Genomic DNA, 8,013 nt, shown 5'->3' on the forward strand with positions numbered 1-8,013 from the left:
AGGTCTTTTCCCGTTCTTTTAGCCTTTCTTTAAATTGGATAAAATAAAAGTCGGTGGCGACTCTTGCTATCCGCAACATTTCAAAAAAGTCAGTTCTCCCACCGTATTACATACTACTTATAGGGGAATGAATTAGGTTAAAAACAATGTCCAAAAGTCCTTTGAATCCAATCTTGAAGATTCGAGAAAATTTGATTTATTTACTTTCTATTTTGATCCAATCTTGCACCAATATTTTTCCAATAATTTATGCACGAAAATTATATTACAATGTGATATAAATGCTGATTGAAATTTTTATTATGAGACCTTTTACCAAATATTTGATTTTCTTTGACTTATACAATTTTAAATCATTATTTAAATGAATAAAAATCATATAAAAATCAAATAAAATGCTATAATTCGTGGAAAAGGATTTTGATAGCTTGGATAACTTGTGGACCAAGATTAGACTTTAAAAAGATAGGCCCATTTGCAAGAAACTCCAATTTGAACCCCTTTTATTTCACATTTTGCCTCCAAAATTGCCCAACTTTAACAAGTCATATCTCCCTCAATTTATAAGATATGAAGGAGTTCTAGGACTTTTTGGAAACCTCAAGACGTCCTCTACAAGCCACTTTGGAACATATTTTTCATTTGAGGATTTTATCTTGATGATATGCCCTTTGACAAAAACTGCTTTTGGTTAACTTTTGAAAAGGACCTGTAATATTTTGTACCATATCTCCCAAATGAAGCATTTCTGGCCTTGGCATGTGAGAGACAAAGTTGTAGAGAATCCAATTTCCTTCAAAATAGGATTTGAGTGAGAAATTTCTGATTTTCCATGTGAAAGTTATGCCTGGTCAAAGTACAGTTGACTTTTTGGATCGAAACCCTAATTTAGTAACTATGCCCTTTGTTGATTTTGAAGCTTTTCCTTGATGAATCATGATCAACCTTTGATCAAATGATTAATGATATTTCATAATATTGTTGTTAACCAAAAGTCAGGAATTTTGACCATACTTTGACCATAGTTGACCTTTAGGTTAAACTAGTCGACTGTGGATCATCTGAGCCTTTGAATGAGCAACCCTTGGAATTGAACCTTGACTTTTGACATGGAGATGTTTTTAAGCATAATTAGTAATATGAAATTCATTGGAGACCTTATTTTGTCAATTTCCTTAGGAGGATACAAAACCCTAGTTCAGGAGATCCTTGCTTATGAGAATGCCTTGATAAAACCCTTGAGCCTTGAGTCATTGAGGATGAAATGTGGAAGGCAAATTTTGGGGTATGACAATCTGCTTAAAAGCTTCAATCAAGAGACACACACTCGTGCTTAAAAGATTAGAGTAACAAAATACATGAACAACCTATTCCAATACAATCATCCGAAGACAATTGCTTGGAGTACAAGAGACTAAAAACACGGCTGCAGAACTACGATTCTTCACAATTAACAGTCTTTCTCTCTGCGTTCCAAATTAGGATTGCAGTCTTTTTATATGCAGCTTTTGGGCCTCGGGCTTTTCAAGAATAAAATTAGGGTTAACCAAGTTAACCTAATTTACACGTCATCTGATTGTTACAGAATGTGCTGTCAGTGAAATCTTCTAGACGAAATATTCAGCATACAATAAAAGGTTTCCTAAATTGTAGATTGAGAGAAATCAGGAAACACAATAATAAAACATAACAATTCCTGCTATCAGACAAGGATGTCATGACATCGGTCATGACATTCACTAACAGAACCTGTATTAACTTAACACATATGCAACCTGCATAACACAATATAAATCATGTCATGACATCAATCAAGACATTAAACACCCAGGTATGTTTTACCACAAATGCATCCAACAAGAAAATATCTACAATCTCCCCCTTTGGCATATTTTTGGCTAAAACAATATGTCACACCATATCATAGAAACACTTGCAGTAGAACAAATAACCAAACACAATCAGAGCTTAGAGCTAATACAACATACAGCATACATCACTACTACCTTCAGTATGCACACACAACCACACCATAAGAGTAGCTATCAAGTATAAAAGAAGTAAACTGCTATACTACACACAATCAAACATACAGATCAACATACAATAAGCATATCAGAATTGTTGACCACACATACTTGTTGTTCTGGGGTGACATTACTACTTCTCCCCCTGTTTGGCCATAAAAGTTGCCAAAGCAAACAACTGTCTTCTCTATTTTTTTTTTGAATTATGGTTCCTCAAAGATGCAGATTTCTAACTTGCTCCGCAAGTTTTCAAACAGTGTAGCATTAGGAGCTTCTTTCATAGTGTCCTTATTAAGCATGGTGTTAACATTAGCACCTATTCTGGATGTACTAGTACCACCATCTCTTTTGTCCGTACCAACACTGCAACCTTTAGAGGCAAAGTCACTGATATTGTCAGGAACATTCTTGTCATTATCTTTATGATCATCTTCAGTCTTCTTGGTTAAGTCCTCAGTTTTCATAATATGCACCATTTTTAACTGTGCATCATTCAGGTTCTTATTAGGAATGGTTACCTTAGTATGCATATTTAGATGAGACCCTGCTTTGGACGAGAGGGATTGAGATTGTTGAGACATCTCAATGAAGTGAGTGAGTTTTAAACCATATTTTGTGGGGGAAGAGTAATTTGAGATCACACTAGAGTTGTTGTAGAGGGATGGCAACTGAAGAATCTTTTTTTGAACTGGGAAAACCTTCACATCCAGCTTATTAACAACATCTAGATTAGTGGTTGACCTTTTTATAGAAATCTGCTTGTCCTCCACATGATTTTTGATGTAGCAGGTCATAGTTATGACATCCCTCTTGAAATTCTGATTAGATACACTTTGGTGTATCCAACTTGATTTAGACCAGTCCAAAAGATTTGTAGGAATCATACCTATCATCAGATTCACATCTTCAGTTGTGATAAGAAGGATCATGCTCTCCTTGCTTTATTGAGATCTCAGGTTGAATTGTGAATCCTTTGCTCTTTCCATCCAGATTCTTGAAGCTTGGTATATTTCTAGTGGCTCCTCTCTTAGATGAAATTGACTGTCAATGGATAGATTCTTTGGGACCAACTTCAATATAGTACTCATCTAGAACAGATAGACTTCTCTTCTCATATCTCTAGTCCAGATGTTATTAAGCGCATTCATCATTGTTTTTGTTAGGTGAAAGTTGTGAGCATTACATGAAATTGTAGATGATTTCCTTGATCTTCTGGTAGCTTCTGGGATTTGGTTCCGAACAGTAATCTCCCTGTGGAGAACATTTTGGATATTTATTGATGAGCCTTCATCAATTCCAGAGGCTTCGTTTGTCTTAATGCTCACAATTGAGTTCTCAGCATATTTTGATATTAAGACATCTGTTTTGACAGTTTCATATTCTGCTGAGGTAACAGTCTCACCTTCTTCTACAGCATCCCACATTATTGTCGTGTCCTTGCTTGTTGCAGGAATGCACTTGTCCTTTTTGTGACTCTCATCTTGTAACACCCCAAATCTACCCGGTAATTATAATAAAAATCAGAGTATAAATTCCAAACAACATTCATTTGAGGTACCACATATTCGTCATTCAAAAACAATTATGGCTTATTTGCTTTCATATAGATACATAGCACGTAACTTAAAACGGACAATTAAATCATTATTCAAAAATCACTTTGTTTCAAATTAAATAATTAACTCGCAGCGGAATCATTAAACTTCATAAATATTCAAATCAAGTCGTAGCATCATTGCACGGTAACTTTAGGTTACAATTTAAAACATAATTCACTTAAAAATTCAGCAAACAAAATAATAAATAAAACAATCGCTTTATCCCCCCGAGTGCTACGTATCAGAGCAAGACACCAACTCGAATAACAGCAATTAAAGACTTCATAAAATCACTTCAAATTTCCATCGCTATCTTGAGTACCTGTCAATTTCCCATGGTAGGGAAACATCATTCAGAAGGGGTGAGATATCAAAAAAATATAAACAAAAGTATGATAATTAATATGTTAGAATTAAATCATACAAAATTATCACTTTACAACTTTCAGACGACAACTATAACAACAATTTAAAATTGTACAGTTATAATAACAAAATCAACAACATCATAATAATAGTTATAACAACTATTTTTCATCTTCCAGAAGGTACCAGTCACAACTAGTCATTAGCATAACAACTTATAATTACAACTTCACATTATCACAATTCACTTCACATCGTCATATTCAACAACAACTCAAGTCACATCACGTCACAATTAAATCACACTCATGCCACATATAATGAGACTCTACAATTGCACATGCATGTGGTACCAGGGCTTCAGCCCCCATCGCCAATTGCCAGTTAACAGAGGCATCAAGGCATAAGCCCCCGTCGCTAATTTGCCAATCCAGGCCGTCGCCTAAAATGCATATGTATATGAATGCAACAAACACACATAACAAACAACATCATTGTCACAAAGGCATAAGCCTATATCGTCGCTATACCAATAAATAGAGGTATACATCGTCACCGAAACATCCTTCAACTTCGCATAAAACAACAACAATTATCACCACAACAACAACTAATTTCATCGAATCAACACGACAGAATCACAACAAATAATCCATGGAAAAATTCATACACCTTAATCCCACATACAATCATCATATTCCTGGTTATATAATTCGAACCCCACCCTTACCTTGGTAAATATGGACTCTTTCATCATAGCTCTAAGTTTTTCTCCAAAAGAAATCCTTTCTAACATCAATTGGAGACACGCCTAAACACCAGTTCGGGAATCAGCTTATCAGACAAACTTAAAACCCTCAAAATCAAAATCGCTCCGGTCAGAACTTACCCCTATGAGTCAGGAACGTTGTGTCCAAGTACCGCAACGATCCAACGGTTGGATTGAGAGATATGCCCGATTTGCCAAGGTGACTCTATGCTGAAACTTGCTGCGAAAATTAAGGCTTCCTCCATAATTTTCTTCTTCTCTCAAGTGCTACTCCCTTCTTTCTCTTCTCTTTTCTATTTTTCCTTTCTCCCCAAAAATAAGTTATGACACTCCAACTCTAAAACCCTAATTTTTTACTCTTACTATCTCTTTTCTCTTAATGGGCTTAACCCATAATCCATCTATTACGTTTCTACTACTAAGGCCCAATTAACTATATCTCTCATACAACTTAATCAACCCAAATAACACAAACACACATGCAATTAAATATTTCAAATAATTATTATATCACATAATAACTAAATAAATAAATAAATAATTATTAAAAATACCAAATAGTATAATTACTAATATAATTAATAAAAATATTAATAAAATCGGGATGTTACAACTCTCCCCCACTTAGAATATTTTCGTCCTCGAAAATCTATACGACATCACCATACTTAACACATCCTTCACATCCAATCCTTCGATCAAATGACAACCCGGTCAAGGTTTAAATCTAGTACTTATACCATCAATCTTCTAATACGATTGCAACATAATCCTTACTAACTTGCCAACCATTTTAGCAATATCTTGAAACATCTTACAACGTAGCAATAGCTACCACTTGCTTACATCTGGCTATACAATCTCACTTCATCATCCTCAGCAACCTATTCAACACCAAACGCATACGCAATTCTTATTTCCATATTCAAGTGTCCTTCGCTACCGAAGCTCCAACAACTTACAACCGAATCATAACCGAGGAGTACAGCTTCTTCCTAACTTAGTTCCAAACCAACTCCTGCAACAAGCAATCAAAAACAGCAAGTACCGACAGTGTTGTACACACTTATCGCGTACTAAGGGATAAACAACAGTAAGACAACTCTGGTCGGACGGACCGACCTGCTCTGATACCACTAATGTAACACCCCAAATCTACCCGATAATTATAAACAAAAATCAGAGTATAAATTCCGAACAACATTCATTTGAGTATTTTAAAATTTTCATACGATGAAATAGGATGTCACATTCGTCATTTAATTCACATACGGCAATTATGCCTCCACATAGATACATAGCACGTAACTTAAAACGTACAATTAAATCATTATTCAAAAATCACTTTGTTTCAAATTAAATAATTAACTCGCAGCGGAATCATTAAACTTCATAAATATTCAAATCAGGTCGTAGCATCATTGCACGGTAACTTTAGGTTATAATTTAAAACATAATTCACTTAAAAATTCAGCAAACAAAATAATAAATAAAACAATCGCTTTATCCCCCCGAGTGCTACGTATCAGAGCAAGACACCAACTCGAATAACAGCAATTAAAGACTTCATAAAATGACTTCAAATTTCCATCGCTATCTTGAGTACCTGTCAATTTCCCATGGTAGGGAAACATCATTCAGAAGGGGTGAGATATCAAAAAAATATAAACAAAAGTATGATAATTAATATGTTAGAATTAAATCATACAAAATTATCACTTTACAACTTTCAGACGACAACTATAACAACAATTTAAAATTGTACAGTTATAATAACAAAATCAACAACATAATAATAATAGTTATAACTATTTTTCATCTTCCAGACGGTACCTGTCACAACTAGTCATTAGCATAACAACTTATAATTACAACTTCACTTTATCACAATTCACTTCACATCGTCATATTCAACAACAACTCAAGTCACATCACGTCACAAGTAAATCACACTCATGCCACATATAATGAGACTCTACAATTGCACATGCATGTGGTACCCAGGGCTTCAGCCCCCATCGCCAATTGCCAGTTAACAGAGGCATCAAGGCATAAGCCTCCGTCGCTAATTTGCCAATCCAGGCCGTCGCCAAAAATGCATATGTATATGAATGCAACAAACACACATAACAAACAACATCATTGTCACAAAGGCATAAGCCTATATCGTCGCTATACCAATAAATAGAGGTATACATCGTCACTGAAACATCCTTCAACTTCGCATAAAACAACAACAATTATCACCACAACAACAACTAATTTCATCGAATCAACACGACAGAATCACAACAAATAATCCATGGAAAAATTCATACACCTTAATCCCACATACAATCATCATATTCCTGGTTATATAATTCGAACCCCACCCTTACCTTGGTAAATATGGACTCTTTCATCATAGCTCTAAGTTTTTCTCCAAAAGAAATCCTTTCTAACATCAATTGGAGACACACCTAAACACCAGTTCGGGAATCAGCTTATCAGACAAACTTAAAACCCTCAAAATCAAAATCGCTCCGGTCAGAACTTACCTCTATGAGTCAGGAACGTTGTATCCAAGTACCGCAACGATCCAACGGTTGGATTGAGAGATATGCCCGATTTGCCAAGGTGACTCTATGCTGAAACTTGCTGTGAAAATTAAGGCTTCCTCCATAATTTTCTTCTTCTCTCAAGTGCTACTCCCTTCTTTCTCTTCTCTTTTCTATTTTTCCTTTCTCCCCAAAAATAAGTTATGACACTCCAACTCTAAAACCCTAATTTTTTACTCTTACTATCTCTTTTCTCTTAATGGGCTTAACCCATAATCCATCTATTACGTTTCTACTACTAAGGCCCAATTAACTATATCTCTCATACAACTTAATCAACCCAAATAACACAAACACACATACAATTAAATATTTCAAATAATTATTATATCACATAATAACTAAATAAATAAATAAATAATTATTAAAAATACCAAACAATATAATTATTAATATAATTAATAAAAATATTAATAAAATCGGGATGTTACACATCTTGTCTAGGTTTCCTTCTTCTAGAGCTTCCTGTTTTTCTTTATAGCCTCCTCCTTATTTTTGTCACAGCTTTAGTGTTTAACGTCCGCTGAGGTGGCTTTATCTTGGCCAGATTTTCCCGTTGAGGGATCTTTCTTTTGGTAGGTGTATGAGTTTCAGGACATGAGAACCTCAAGTGACCTATCTTACCACATTGATAGCATCTCTTGGCTGAGGCAGGT

The sequence above is a fragment of the Vicia villosa genome, linkage group LG6 (genome assembly GCF_029867415.1).
Source record: "Vicia villosa cultivar HV-30 ecotype Madison, WI linkage group LG6, Vvil1.0, whole genome shotgun sequence".
Classification (NCBI taxonomy): domain Eukaryota; kingdom Viridiplantae; phylum Streptophyta; class Magnoliopsida; order Fabales; family Fabaceae; genus Vicia; species Vicia villosa.